Below are 14779 nucleotides of genomic sequence, written 5' to 3' on the forward strand. Positions count from 1 at the left end.
CGCTTCCGAATGTCTGTCTAATGTCCGAATATCAAACTCATTTTAACGCGGACGCAGGCAGACCCTCTGTGTCCTGCTCGGTCCTGCTCCTCCGTGGTGATGACGGCGCGCGGTTAAAAAATCATAACAAACAACTTTGAAAATTGGGGTGGACATGTCCCCCCTGTCCCCAGTGGAAATTACGCCCCCGAGTGAGGGAGATCTTCCCTATGTTAATCTAGTCCACTACGAAGTGAACAGGGAAGTAATATCACATTAGCCAATCGAAAGTGAAAGGGAATCGGTTGGAAAACAAACGGCGAGCTAAAATCTCTCTCTTTTACAGAAGAATATAACTACAGCACAGTTAAAGACATCGAGAGGAGTGTAAACACAGACAAGTCTCACTTTTGGAAAAAGGACAAAATAAAGGTAGGTACTTTAGTGTTCAGTGAAAGTATTAAGTGGTATTTCGTGCTAGGTCATTAAACTTGTTAGCTACGTTAAATGAACAGAATCAGCTGTTTAAGGCCCAGTAAAGTTGAACACGATTATAAACAACTTTACAATATTGTTCAATATTCCTTGCTTATGACTGGTTCCTTACTCACCTTTAAAATACCAGGTTTAACAGCTCATACCTACTCTTATATGTGTGTACCAAATAATTTCTTAATGTAAAAGAGCAGAAGATGGCAGAACCTTCATCACCACAACCAAGAAAAGGCAGAAGGAAAAGCCAGGACACACCAGGTTATTGTAAGTAATAAAAATCATTCATGAAAATCACTTTTAAATGTGTCCAGTTAAACCAGTCATTTATGTATACAGTGGATATTTTCACCCTTTAAAGAAAACTGGAATAATCTACAAATAGATTTCTAAGACAAATAGAATAAAAAAGTTTAAATACAAAGTGAGTGCTGTGTGTGTGTGTGTGTGTTCTTCAATACAGAAGAAGTCAGACACACACTGGTTGTCAAACTAAGTATAAAACAGAAACATGCTCCAATGTTTTTCCTGAAACCCAGTTGAGGTAGTGTGTGTATATAATGTGTAACTTAGTACATTTCCTAAAATTACATATTTTCTTCATAATCTATGAAATCTAGTTTCTCATGACTCCAGCAGTCTCCTGTCTGAAGAGCAGCTGCTGTGTTCGATCTGTCTGGATGTGTTCACTGATCCAGTCACCACTTCATGTGGACACAACTTCTGTAAGAGCTGCCTTACACAGTGCTGGGAGAACAGTCAACACTGTCAATGTCCATTATGTAAAGAGAAATTCACCAAGAGACCTGAACTGATGATTAATACAACACTGAGAGAGGTTGCAGATCACTTCAAGAAGAAAAGTGGTTCTGACAAACCTGAGGTTCTTTGTGATGCCTGCACTGGAGAGAAGCTGAAGGCCCTGAAATCCTGTCTGGATTGTCGTGCAACTTTCTGTAAAACTCATATAGAGCCACATAATCATGTTCCAAGCTATAAGAAACACAAACTAATAAACCCTGTGGAGAATCTGGAGGACTACATATGCCAGAAACATGAGAGAGCTCTGGAGCTGTTCTGTAGAGATGACCAGACGTGTGTGTGTCAGTTCTGCACTGAGACAGACCACAAAAATCACAACACTGTTCCTATAGAGGAGGAGAGCAGAGAGAAGAAGGTGAGAAACACAGATTAACATCAGCTATGTTAGATAATGCAAACTAATTTATCCAGTAGTAGATCAGATTACAATGTTGTGAATTAAGTTTCTTAAAATCTGTAAACACGCAAATATTATGACTTGTACTGTGTATGGGAATAAATTATAACAAATAATTTCTTAAAAAAAAGTCTTCTTCTCTGCCCTCAGACTCAGCTGGTGAAAACAGACAGATGTGCAGCAGATGATTCAGGACCGACTGAAGAAGATAAAAGAAATCAAACACTCAGTAGACCAAAGCAAAGTGTGTACATACATGTGAACAAATGAACAAACTGCATTTAACATTATTTCCCTATTCAGTGTTATCTGATGGATGTGAAAATGTGTTCCTCCTTTAGAAAAGCACAGAGAAAGAGAAAGCAGACAGTGTTGAAGTCTTCACTGCTCTGATTCACTTCATTGAGAGAAGTCAGGCTGAGCTGCTCGAGGTGATGGAGGAGAAGCAGAAAGCAGCAGAGAGGCAGGCTGAAGGACTCATTAAAGAGCTGGAGCAGGAAATCACTGTGCTAAAGAGGAGAGACACTGAGCTGGAGCAGCTCTCACACACTGAGGAGCATCTCCACCTCCTACAGGTCAGTGTTCCTCTCTCTGCTCACTGGCAATGCAGAACATCACAGAACAACACTCGCCATGCTGAGGGATTTCTCCTCTCTCCTGCTCTACTGTAGATTTACTCCTCCATGTGCAGCCCTCCACACACCAAGAACTGGACTGAGATCAGTATTAACACTGATCTGAGTGGGGACACTGTGAGGACAGCTCTGTGTCAGCTTCAGAAGACTCTGAATGAGAAACTCACTAAAACACTCAATGACAAGTTAAAGGAAACAGGTGAGAAATTATTTTGCATTTTATATTTGTGAAATAAGTCTCTAATAATAGACTGTTTTAAATAATCTGATTAATCATATAAAAAATACCAATGACTGATTTGAAAACTTATTAAAGTGTTTTTTTTGTTGTTGTTATAATTAGTTTCCACTGAAATGAAGAGGATTCAGCAGTATGCAGGTACAGTGAGGTTTCTGATTTCCTCTCATATTAAAATGTACATATCAGCATTACACCACTGCATCATCAGACTTATTTACATCTGTAGATCTCTCCAGATAAAAGGAAGTGTCTCTCATTATCCTCCTCACTATAGCTCCTTATTTCTGCCATGCACTAAAGCCATTAAACTCTTTTCTACTTCAGAAAGAATGTCTTTATCATTTACAAATAACATAATGTCATAAAAGTAGTTAGATAAAATGTGTAGTAAAATGTGTTCTACAGCTATACAATTTTCACACTAACATTAAATGACACCCTAAACAAGTGTGTTTAATAAAAATAACTTTTTTGTTTTAGTTAAGGAAAATATGTGGAAATTCAGGTCTGTGATTTTCACACATTAACTCCAGATGTAGTTTCCTGTATAGCCACACATGCAGCATAGTCACTGACGTGGTAAGCGCCCTCGAGATTTTTTTTAACAGTTAAAGCTCTGTCTCAGCTGCATGCCACATTTTGGCTGTTGCGCTGTCATTCTTATGTAGTGTGATTGTTCTCCTGCACACATTTCACACAGAAGATGCAGTGCAGCGGTTCCAGTTCGGTAGAAAGCTGAAGTAAATGTTCTGTCATTTCTGCCCTTCTGGCACTAGCATAGCCAGGAATCACAATGTGGGTGGGCCTAGCCTAAAATGCATCTTTTATCAAAATAAGCCAACATAACTACACCTGCTTGAATGCAAACCACCATTTAATCAGAGCATAAGCTTGTATGTCATCGTAAGCAACGTTAAGAACATAACAATAAGAACAGCATGAGCACAGCGGCCACACCACACACGCACATGCGTGCGCGCACATCTGACAGACGCGCCGCAACACCATTATCAAATCAGCAGGAAAGTACGGCCATATAAACCACATGAAATGAACAACAATGACTGTACAACTACATAGTAGGAAAATGTAGATTGGCTTACTCTTACAATGGTGTGTAGGGGAGGTACACGCTGGAGAATAAAGTGCTGCTGGTGATGGAGTAAAAGGTGAATGAACACTAGCAGAGCTCCTTACTACTCGAGCTTCATGGCTCCTGAACACTGGAATTATCTTTCTCCTCCGGCTGCACACAACGTCTTTTTGACACTAACTTTAGTAAGTTGCTCTGTTTCATTTTAGTTTAATGTGCAACTAAACTTCAGTGACCCTCTGTGAAATGTGCTCGGTGTGGAGGGAGAGGGGCGGCATGAGCATAGAGACGTTTCATTCTTCCTTGAAACCGGAGGGCGTTCTCGCGCAGAAAGTACAAAAATTGACTCATAGAAGTAACATATGACGTGCCAAAAAACCTAATACGGACAAAGACATGTATAAAGGCATCCAGCAATCACCGTAGTCAAAGCAATCTTTTCTGTAGCAAGCAACGGACTGGGTGGGCCTGACTGACAGGTGGGTGGGCCCAGGCCTACCCATAGCTATGCGACTGCCTTCTGGACAGAAGACTTCAGTTTTGTTTTTTAGAAAGGCCGTGCTGTTTGTACTTTGTTTTGAAAATCTTGTTTGCTGAATGTCGAGTGTTAAGCACCATTTCGAGATAAAGCATGAGGAAAGTTTCAGCAATCAGGCAGAAAAGGCAGAATCCATCAAACATGCCATATGTGGTTATGGGAAGCAAACAAACTCCTTCAAAGTATTTGCCACTGCTAAAAATCATGCGACAAAAGCCAGCTATAGCATTACTCATTGTATTTCTAAACACAGAAAGCTATTCACTGATGGTGAATATCAGTGGTGGACTGTCAGGGCCACCAAGGCCTTCTCTGCTGGCCTAAACAGCAGTGATCTGAATCACTGACTTGCATTTTATTATATTTAATATATTTTTCTATGAATGTGTATTAAATTATTTGCGATAGTCTATTCTCTATATTTCATAGCTTTTCTCTTGGTTGTGCTGCTTCCAGTAGTGTATATTTATGATAAGAGTATTTATCTAATCGTATTTCAGCCAGTGGCTGACATCATGTCTTGCCCGGCCGTAAGGCCTGCAGAACGAAAAGTGCAGGCGCCCGAAGTGGCACTGAAACTGTTACATTAACCAATCAGCTTTCGAGCTGGCGTCACTGGGGCCATCTAGCAGGCAAACAATTACGTCAGCAATTTCCCATCCTTTGATTGGATAATTGGAGTAGTCAGAGGCAGCAACCCGCCCATATACATTGTTTCTATATTCTCTGTGTCTCATTTCGGATGCTGCGTCTTCCGGAGATTGCAGTTTGCTGCATACAGCATCAAGAATGTCTTTTTGAGAAAAGTAACCGTAATAAAATTGACTATTCCTTGTGAGGTGTGTAATACTGTAGACTAATTTCTTCTTTACTTTGTTATTTAACGGTTGGTTAGTATCTATTGCTGTGGCTTCCAGCGGCGATTCTAGAATTTTCATTTAAGCCCCCAATGAGGGTATAATAGTAAATAAATAAATAAATAAATAAATAAATAAATAAATAAAATAAAATAAAATAAAATAAAATAAAATAAAATAAAATAAAATAAAATAAAATAAAATAAAATAAAATAAAATAAAATAAAATAAAGGTTTGACTAACAGGGTAGGATGGTAAACTTATTGCAGCATTCCACTGTATTGCATAGATGTGTACAACATTTGAGTACTGAACAAGCCGAATACGAGTCTTCCTGATCACACACACACACACACACTTGTCCTCTGATCCTCGCTCTGTGACGCCGCGGTCTGTGGATTGAAGAACGCGCTGAAAGACGGGGAGGAGCCAAAGTCTGCCAGAGTTTTCTTATGAAGTTTAAAGGGGACTGAGGAGATCACCAATTTGGGTACAGTTTATGGAGAATCGCAGAATTTTAGGAGGGCTTAGCATAAAATGTCAGGTGGTCATAATGATGGTATAGAGGTGGATTAATTCAGGAAGGACACCAGTGAAGGCCTAGGTGTGAAATGCACAGTCCACCACTGTTGAATATATTAAAGAAGTATTTTCTGTGTAGCTCAGAATTTCTGTTTGAAGGCTTACCAAACAAAGAGACAATAAAATCCAGAATAAAAGATATTCCCTAGATATTGCTAGAAGTGTTCAGCAAAGTATAGAAGAAATGGCAGAAAATGTTAGCTCACAGCTAAGAGCTGGGTTTCAAGACAAGAGCGTGGACATGAATGACATAATGCAAGCTGACACATGGAGTGCTTTTGTTGGCAAACTTGCAGTATTCTGAAGCGATGTTGCCACTTTCCTCTATTTCACACATGTAAGGGAGACTTAAAGTGACTACATGTAACCCCCAGATAATGGAGGTCAGCAAAGACAAGCAGGGCCAGGGATCACACTGACTGGTATGCATCTGTTTATTTGTATAGTACGCATAGGTTTGCCTTAGTAATTGATTACGTAAATACGTCGTCGTGCGTGGAGTGCATCAATGTGTCATGATGTTTACATGTCCTGAAAACGATGCTGTATCTCCAAAAGCTCAAACCCGATCATCAAAAGTTTTTTAAACAGTAACTTAATCAAATAGTCCTGTGCACATAGTGAAACAAACATCTTAAAAGAAACATCCTGTAGCTCTCCAAACTCAAAAAATAGAATTTTTTTTTTTTTTAGTTTTGTCTGAATGTTGCTTAGTGTCAGTGTATGGGAGTAGTGCTGATTTTTAACCGAAGACTCTATGCTATGCTAATGTGCCTATGCTAACGGCTAGTCTGGCAACGCCGGTTTTCAGAGCATTTACATGAAGTTGGTTTGTGCGTGTCTAGCCTTATAAAACTATTCTATTAGTTTCCATTACCATTACACTGTACATTGGTGTAAGTAACCTTCTGCAGATAAATATCTGAAGTGCGTTTTCAGTTTTTATCAGAACTTGCCACTGAAGTAAATCATACTGAAGTTTAAATCATAAACATAAATCTATAAGCACAAAATGAAGTAGTTTGGATAAATTAAACACATGGCAGATATTTTTAACTTGGAAGCTGCTGGGGATTCGACAGTGTTAGGAATAAAGCTACAATGCTGCCAAAGTAAAAGCGCTGAATGAATCTATCCTGCTGCACGAAGATGCAGGACGAGTGTGCTGTAGACATTTCTTATTAGTGCAGCTGATGTTTCCTAGTAAAATACTCTTTAATATTCCCCATTACACATGTATATGAATGCCATAAAAATACTATTATTTAATCACATAAAGTCCAATACGATTACAGATCTCTGTTTTCAAAATTAATATCACCTTCAATATCAAAGATGTTCCCTTTTTTTACGAAAAGAGTCTTTTTCAGTCTTGCTGAGGTCATCAGGGTATGTGAAAGGGGACTCATTAGAAACAGTTTACTAATAAATAATAGAATCCATGTGAAGGAATAAAGTCTGACAATAATAACTTACAGTATAAGTCTAGTCAGCAAACCTGTTGTGTTAAATCATTTAACTCAATTCAACAATTAACATGCTGCTTATGTGAATTTAAAATGATTTATTGTAAAATATGCCAATATTAATAAAAAAAATTGACTTTTGTTAGTTCACACAAAAATACATTATTCAGCTGGTTTGGTTTATGGTAATAATCTTTGTAAATAAATGTTACTAATAATTTTAAAAAATATGAACATTTTTATTTGTAAAATAAATTAATATATGAATAAAAAAAGTATACTTAAATAAAGGGTTATAACATTAATGGTGTAAGTTATGTTATTCTTTATTGTGAGAGTTTACAAAAAATCAGTTAGCCAGAAAATAATAGATAGACCAATTGAAAAAATCATCATTAGACTAAATGATTCATAGAAAAACAAATTGACGGATGAATTGATTAGAAAATAATCGATAGTTGCAGCTTTAGTTCACATATCTCTGATGTAGACATTTTCATGATGGCAGCATTTTTATATATTCCTGTATTTGTTTTTGATATTGTTCATCCCTTTTTGACATTTGCTCTTAATGCAGTACTTGTAAATTAATTACTGAAATCAGTGTTTTGAAATTCATATAATTTCTGACTCCATGGGGACTCAATGAGTGGGAGTTTGGTGGGATTCATTAATAATTACAATGTCCTAATTATGAAGGAATGTTTTTTTTTCTTTTAAAAGTTGTTGCTTTGCATGTAGCATGTAGCGTACAGTGCTCAGCATAAATGAGTAAACCCTGACAGATTTATATTTTATTTCCGAAACTCATTTAATTTGTTTCTGTTCTTGAAGTAACACTATTGACAGAAGAAGGTTTGTGTAAGATAGTGATTCCAGTTCCACCATGGAGTTGGAATAAAGCATGAACTGTGGAATGCTAACTAGCTCTGTGAGTTTGAATGTTCACTGCTGCAACTCAAGTTAGGTGAGCTATCCCTTCCTCCTAACTGCACGTGTTACAGGTTGCATGAGTGCTGCAGGTGTTGGGGAGTCGCAATTCATAGATGGCATCATGAATTCACAGATGTACTGTGAAATACTGAAAGAGAAGATGCTTCCATCACTCCATACCTTAGGTCACTGGCACTCTTTCCACACGATAATGACCCAAAACATACATCTAAGGTCACTTGTTAATTTCTGAGGAAGAAAAGAGTAAAAGTGATTCAGTGGCCAAGCATTTCACCAGACCTCAACCCAATAGAACACTTGTGGGGAGTTCTGAAAAGACAAGTTAACTCATTCTCCATCCAGCATCCTGGATCTGAATTCATTCAAGAATGGAGAAAGATAGATGTAGCTGTATGTCATCAACTTGTTCATTCAATGTCTAGAAGAATTGGTGCTGTTCTTAAAAATGAAGGAGGACATAAAAATATAAGATTTAGTTGAATTTGTTCAAGGGTATAATAATTTTTGCACCTAACATAAATTAAATGTATTATTTTTCTTATCCTAAAGATGTTAGGTGACCACGCTCTTATGCTAATAAAAATAAATGTTTAATAAAACTGCTTTGTAAAAATGGAGTAAATTGGTCTCATATTCACTGAGAAATGAGAAACTGAGAAAGGGGGTGTACTTATTCATGCTGAGCATTGTATATGGCGGGAATAAAATTCTAGGTTTGTTGGAAATGATTTTTTTTATGTGGTGTCATAAGTAAACGTAATGTTGATACGGTGCACTTAATAACAAGAACATTTCAGTCTGCACTTCATGTCAAAAAGGTTCAGACCCTCTGGTATAGAGACTATTTTGTCCATCAGGATCATGTTTTTTCTCTAATGTTTTTCTCTCATGTTCTGTGACTCTTTGCATTTCCCGAAAAACAAAAATTACAAACACAAATATATCACTAAGAAGGAAAACATTTTATATTTCTCACCTTTGACTGACTTCTACCATAAACTGTACACATTTTTTTCCTTTTTCAAGCAATATTCTTAATAATGTTTCATTATTTATTTATTTAATTAATTACTTTTTACCTGCATACTCATATCACACACTGTGTGTTTCTCTCAGTGGATGTGACTCTGGATCCTGATACAGCTCATCCATATCTCATCCTGTCTGCTGATGGAAAACAAGTGACACATGGAGACACACGACAGAATCTCCCTGATACACCACAGAGGTTTGATTACTGTGTTATGGTTCTGGGAAAGCAGAGTTTCTCCTCAGGGAGATTTTATTATGAGGTGCAGGTCAGAGGGAAAACTGAGTGGGATGTTGGAGTGGCCAAAGAGTCCATTAACAGGAAGGGGAAGATTACACTGAGTCCTCAGAATGGATTCTGGACTGTGATACTGAGGAATGGGAATCAGTACAGTGCTTGTGCTGATTCCTCTGTCCCCCTCACACTGAAAGAGAAGGTGGAGGTGGTGGAGGTGTTTGTGGATTATGAGGAGGGTCTGGTCTCCTTTTATGATGTGAAGTCCAGATCTCATATCTACTCTTTCACTGGTCAGTCTTTCACTGAGAAACTCTATCCATACTTCAGTCCTAATTTAAATAAAGAAGGTAAAAATTCAGCACCACTGATCATCTGTCCTGTGTTTAAGACTGAATAAATTTTCACCTCAAAAATGTAATCATTTAATTAACAGTGAGAATAAAATAAAATAAAATACTTTTTCTCGTTCATTTTAGAAATGCATATTCTCTTTTAAAGTGCTGTACTGATTATTTTAATACAGACTCTTTTGAGGGGACAGGGTGGAAAAAATAATTTTAATCCTGTTTTTTGTGATTATTACAAATCAAATGTTAATAAAATTGACTGGTAAAATTGGTTTTAGCTCTGATGTTTCATGTTTTCTGACTGCTGTGAAAAATCCTCCTGAGGAGATTAAAGTGACTAGTGCAAGATACAGAATTAACCAATAGGAAATATACATTTTATTTCATTTTCTGTTTCAAAAGCCAGCTAGCTATTCTTTCATAAAAATTTTAATATTACCGTGGTTTTATTTACTACATTCTCCACACTGAAATGAAAATTAAAATGTCATTATGTGATAAACGGGTAAATTCTGAGCGGGACAGTAAATCACTGTAACTTTAATCTGTTTGTAGTGAAGTGATATCGAGCTCAGTGACACATTATTAAAGCAAACTTTCTCTTGGAGAAAACCTTATTTCTACATGTATGAAGTCTGAATGTTTCTATTCTTTTGTTTGGTTTATTTTAATTTTGTCCGTGGTTGCCATGGTGATGAAACCCCTAGTGCAGCATGAAATTTCAGAGTTCAGTTCCCCTGTTTCTCCATCAGTGTGCATGCGTTTTCTTCTGTTGAGTCTCATGTGTGCGCTCTGTGTGTTTTATTGTTTTGTGTTTATTAGGGTAAGGTGAATTTCAGGTTGCATGTAAAATAATGTTGTTGTTGCAGAGTCCAGACACACTAAGTAGGTAGTGTGTGTTATTATTTTAGGTTCCTCATCTCAGCTACACTCTAGACTTTACTCTGAGAATAAATTAACCTAGAAAAGTGGTTTTCTGTAGTATATTGCAGATTCATTACATTTATATCCTGCTGTTATGGTACTGATGTATCTGCTTCACAGTTTCATTCAGCAAGATTCATCTGTACTTCATTCTTTCACACTAGACCACAGAGAGAACTGGGTTACCTGATACTGGTGGAAAGTAGATTTTTTCCATATGTTGTGTGTGTGTGTACAGCACAGTTTAGTTCTCTGTTGAGAAAACAGTTCTCAGTTTTATGCATGTGTGTGTGTTGTGTGTGTGTGTCCGTGTCCAACTCAGTTCAGTTCTCTGTTGAGATACCTGATTACCTGAGGGAAGAAGCTGTTCAATAGTCTGGTTGTGCGGGTCCGAATGCTTCAGTACCTCTTTCCGGATGGCAGAAGGGTGTAGAGTGGGTGTGTGGGATCATCCACAATGCTGTTTGCTTTTCGGATGCAGCGTGTGGAGTAAATATCCATAATAAAGGGAAGAGAGACTCTGATGATCTTCTCAGCTGTCCTCACTATCCGCTGCAGGGTCTTGCGATCCGAGACAGTGCAATTCCCAAACCAGGCAACAGGCCTATAGGGACTCAGCAGCTTTAACTTTTCTGAAATTTTAGCTACAGTTTGAGGGGACAACCTAGTGATATGTGATCTACCTCTGATCCATAAATTTCCTAATGATACCTAGACAGCATAAGTACATATAATCTAATGTAAACATGGTAACCATTTTTACCAAACCAGCTAAAGGGGAAGTTTTTTGGCTCAAGTGGTGATCTTCATAAATCATACTGTTAAAATTAGAATCAGTTCTTAACTTTGCGTCAGTTTCTGGTCATTTTATTTTGCCATTCACACACTTGAACACTTTTGTCACAGCCTGCGTAGTTATTGTGAGATTTCATGTTTTTAACAAAGGCTCAGGCAGGGGCATCAGACAAACCACACACAAAGAGCATACTTGCACCAATAAGTTTTAACGAGTGTAAACAATGCCATGCATCAAAACACCAGTCAATTTATCAATAAATGGCTTTAAGAACTCAAATATACACTTGGGCTTTTTTATACTACAGTAAAGGCCAACAAGGAAGGGATGTTTGCTATACTCACAATTAACAAAATTAAAGTGTACAGCTTCTTGAAAAGTGGAAGCCCATCTATATTGAACTGTAATTTAACTGTTTGCAATTGTTTAGGCAGGATTAAGTTGTTCAAATGTGACACTATTCCCTTTGCCAAGCCAAAATGTTAATACTTCCCACCCTCCATCTGTACATCTGGTGGACACATGGGTTTGGTATGGAAGTATAATAGTGCCAAAATTCTTGAAAGCAAAATAGCATATTGAATCACATGAACTGAATAAAAACTTGTCACAAAAAAGTTTGAATTTTTCTGCTTTGTATTTACAAAAAAAATACAATTTTCATTATTTTTCAACCTCACAGTTCAGGTGGAAAAAATTCAGGTATTAAAATTCAGGTGGAAAAAAATACAAGCCTTCAAATTCAGGTGGAAAAATGCAGGTCTTAACATCCGGGCTATTACAGGAAGAGCAATGGATTGCCGATGTCTCGGGTCCGTGTCTCAGTGCACTTTAAAGTGTACATCCTGCTCCCTGTGTAGTTTACTCCGAGGGGAAACTCTCTGCCGATTGGAACACGGCTCTTGTAATGAACCTGCAGCGGAGAAACGGCTCTGAGTGAGAGCGCAGGGATTGCGGGCTGTGAAGACAATGGACCAGGGGGTAAGTTACATTAGATTTATTAATAAACAGGGCAGTATGAGTTATTTTAATCTAATATTAGTCTAAAAAAAGAACGTAACTTCGCTTATTGACTACCATTGTGCCGAAGACACACACACACAAAATGAACAGTACAGTAAAATAACTCATACTGCCCTGTTAATTAATAAAACTAATTTCACTTACCCCTTGGTCCATTGCAGGGGCGTTTCTAGGATTTTAATAAGGATGTTTAATAATAAACACAAATGAACACAAACAGTATGCAACTTTATGAAATTTTATTCAATCTTTTTTCTGACTCCTCCCATCATTTCAGAGTCTTGCTAGTAAAAAGGAGTTCATTAAATTCATTACATTTTCTCTCTCACACATGTAATATTATCTCTTTTACAGCTTGTGTGTGAAGCAGTGCCGTGTAGATCCTTTATTATTATTATTATTATTATTATTATTATTATTATTTTCATTTCATTGTCTGTACCGCTTATCCGATCTATTCTCAGGCGTCATCGGGCATCAAGGCAGGATACACCCTGGACGGAGTGCCAACCCATCACAGGGCACACACACACACACACTACGGGCAATTTAGAGACTCCACTCAGCCTAGTAGCATGTCTTTGGACTGTGGGAGGAAACCATGAGCACCCGGAGGAAACCCACCAAGCACGGGGAGAACATGAAAAATTATTTTTTTCTTACAGCTTCTCTTCTCTTCTCTTATTGTTCTCTCATTCTCTCATCTGTCTTGCTGCTTGTATCTTCATGCTCTTGGTGACTTTTATGTCCTATTTCTTTGAGGGTGGAACAGGGTCTCGAGCCCCGGATGACTTTAATCTAGCCCGGAATGTTTTATCCCGAATTTTCCACCGGAGTGTAGAGGAATTAATGAAATGTTGATCGGTTTATTAGAGCACTGTTGCCGTTTACTGTACACGATTTTGTCTGACACACACACGCTCGCGCCAAAATACCGCGAGTGTGCGCGCTGGAATATGCTCTAGAACTGCTCTCGCGATACTTTAATGTCCTACACCTGTCGGTCTGTGCAGCGCCGCTTTCACGCCACGTGACTAAAATATCTTACAGCCCTTGAGCGGGACAGCAATAAAAAAAACGGTCAGAAAACACAACAATCTTATTATTCAGATAAAAGTCTAACTTCTAATATTTAATATTATCACAGTTGATAAAAGTAGACTAACAAATGTATGTTGTGTCAAAAAGGAGGCCCACTGTCTCTGATTCTGTAAACCCCTGACATATAGGACCCGTTTGATTATTATTCCATACATAAGACGTACAAATGCCTTAAAATAAATAAGCCTAAAGATAGATCTAAATAAAATATAAACTGTTAAAGCACTAAGACATTACAGTCTGAACATCATGAATTTCTTTTATTTTACTAATGCAGAATTTAAGTTAAAATACAGACATGACTTAGGTGAACAATGGGCCAGAACAGACATCCATGCACTACAATATTTGTATTATTGAAAAATAGTATTGGTAAATTTGAATACTTTTTTTATATATAAAATTTGTGTGCTGTACATACAGTAAAAGGAGGTACTGGCAAACTTTCACCCGTAGTAAGTTAGTACTGTAACAAGGAATGTACTACATCCTTTGGAACATTAATAAAAACACTTCTGGCGAATTACAGTATTTTTTCATGAAAACATTTCTGTACTGTACATACAGTAAGGCAGAAATCGGCAAATTCTCACCTGTAGTAAGTCAGTCTGGGCACTAGGAATGTACTACAACCTTTGAAACATAAAAAAATCATTTTGGCGAATTACAGTAATTGTTTTCTACAAATAATTATGTACTGTATGTACAGTAAGGGTAATATTGGCAAAACTTTATCTGTAGTAAATTAGTTTTGTCCCTATGAATGTACTACAAGCTTTGGACATGAAAAAACCCTTTTGGTGAATTACAGTATTTTTTTTTCTAAGAATAATTGTATACTGTACATACAGTAAGACAGTTATTGGCAAAATCTCACCTGTAGTAAGTCAGTCTTGTAACTACAAACATACTACAATATTTGAAACATAAAAAAAAAACCTTTTTGGTGAATTACAGTAATTTTTTAAAGAAACTAGTTGTATACTGTACATACAGTAAGTGAGATATTGGCAAACTTTCTCCTGTAGTAACTCAGTCTGGTCACTAGGAATGCACTACAACCGGAACATAAAAAAATCCTTTTGGTGAATTACAGTATTTATTTCTATGAATAATTATGTACTGTATCTACAGTAAGGGAGATGTTGGCAAAATATCACCTATAGTAAGTCAGTCTTGTAACTATAAATGTAACTACAACCTTTGGAACATGACTAACCCCATTTTGATGAATTTCTGTATTTTTTTTTTTCTCTAAAAATAT

At 37.2% G+C, this 14779-nt stretch overlaps 1 pseudogene; it reads left to right on the forward strand.

Moving 5' to 3' along the window:
• Positions 1 to 11980, forward strand: LOC131355741 (zinc-binding protein A33-like; annotated as a pseudogene).
• Positions 11981 to 14779: the final 2799 nt, after the last annotated feature.

Source organism: Hemibagrus wyckioides, linkage group LG07 (assembly GCF_019097595.1).
Source record: "Hemibagrus wyckioides isolate EC202008001 linkage group LG07, SWU_Hwy_1.0, whole genome shotgun sequence".
NCBI lineage: Eukaryota > Metazoa > Chordata > Actinopteri > Siluriformes > Bagridae > Hemibagrus > Hemibagrus wyckioides.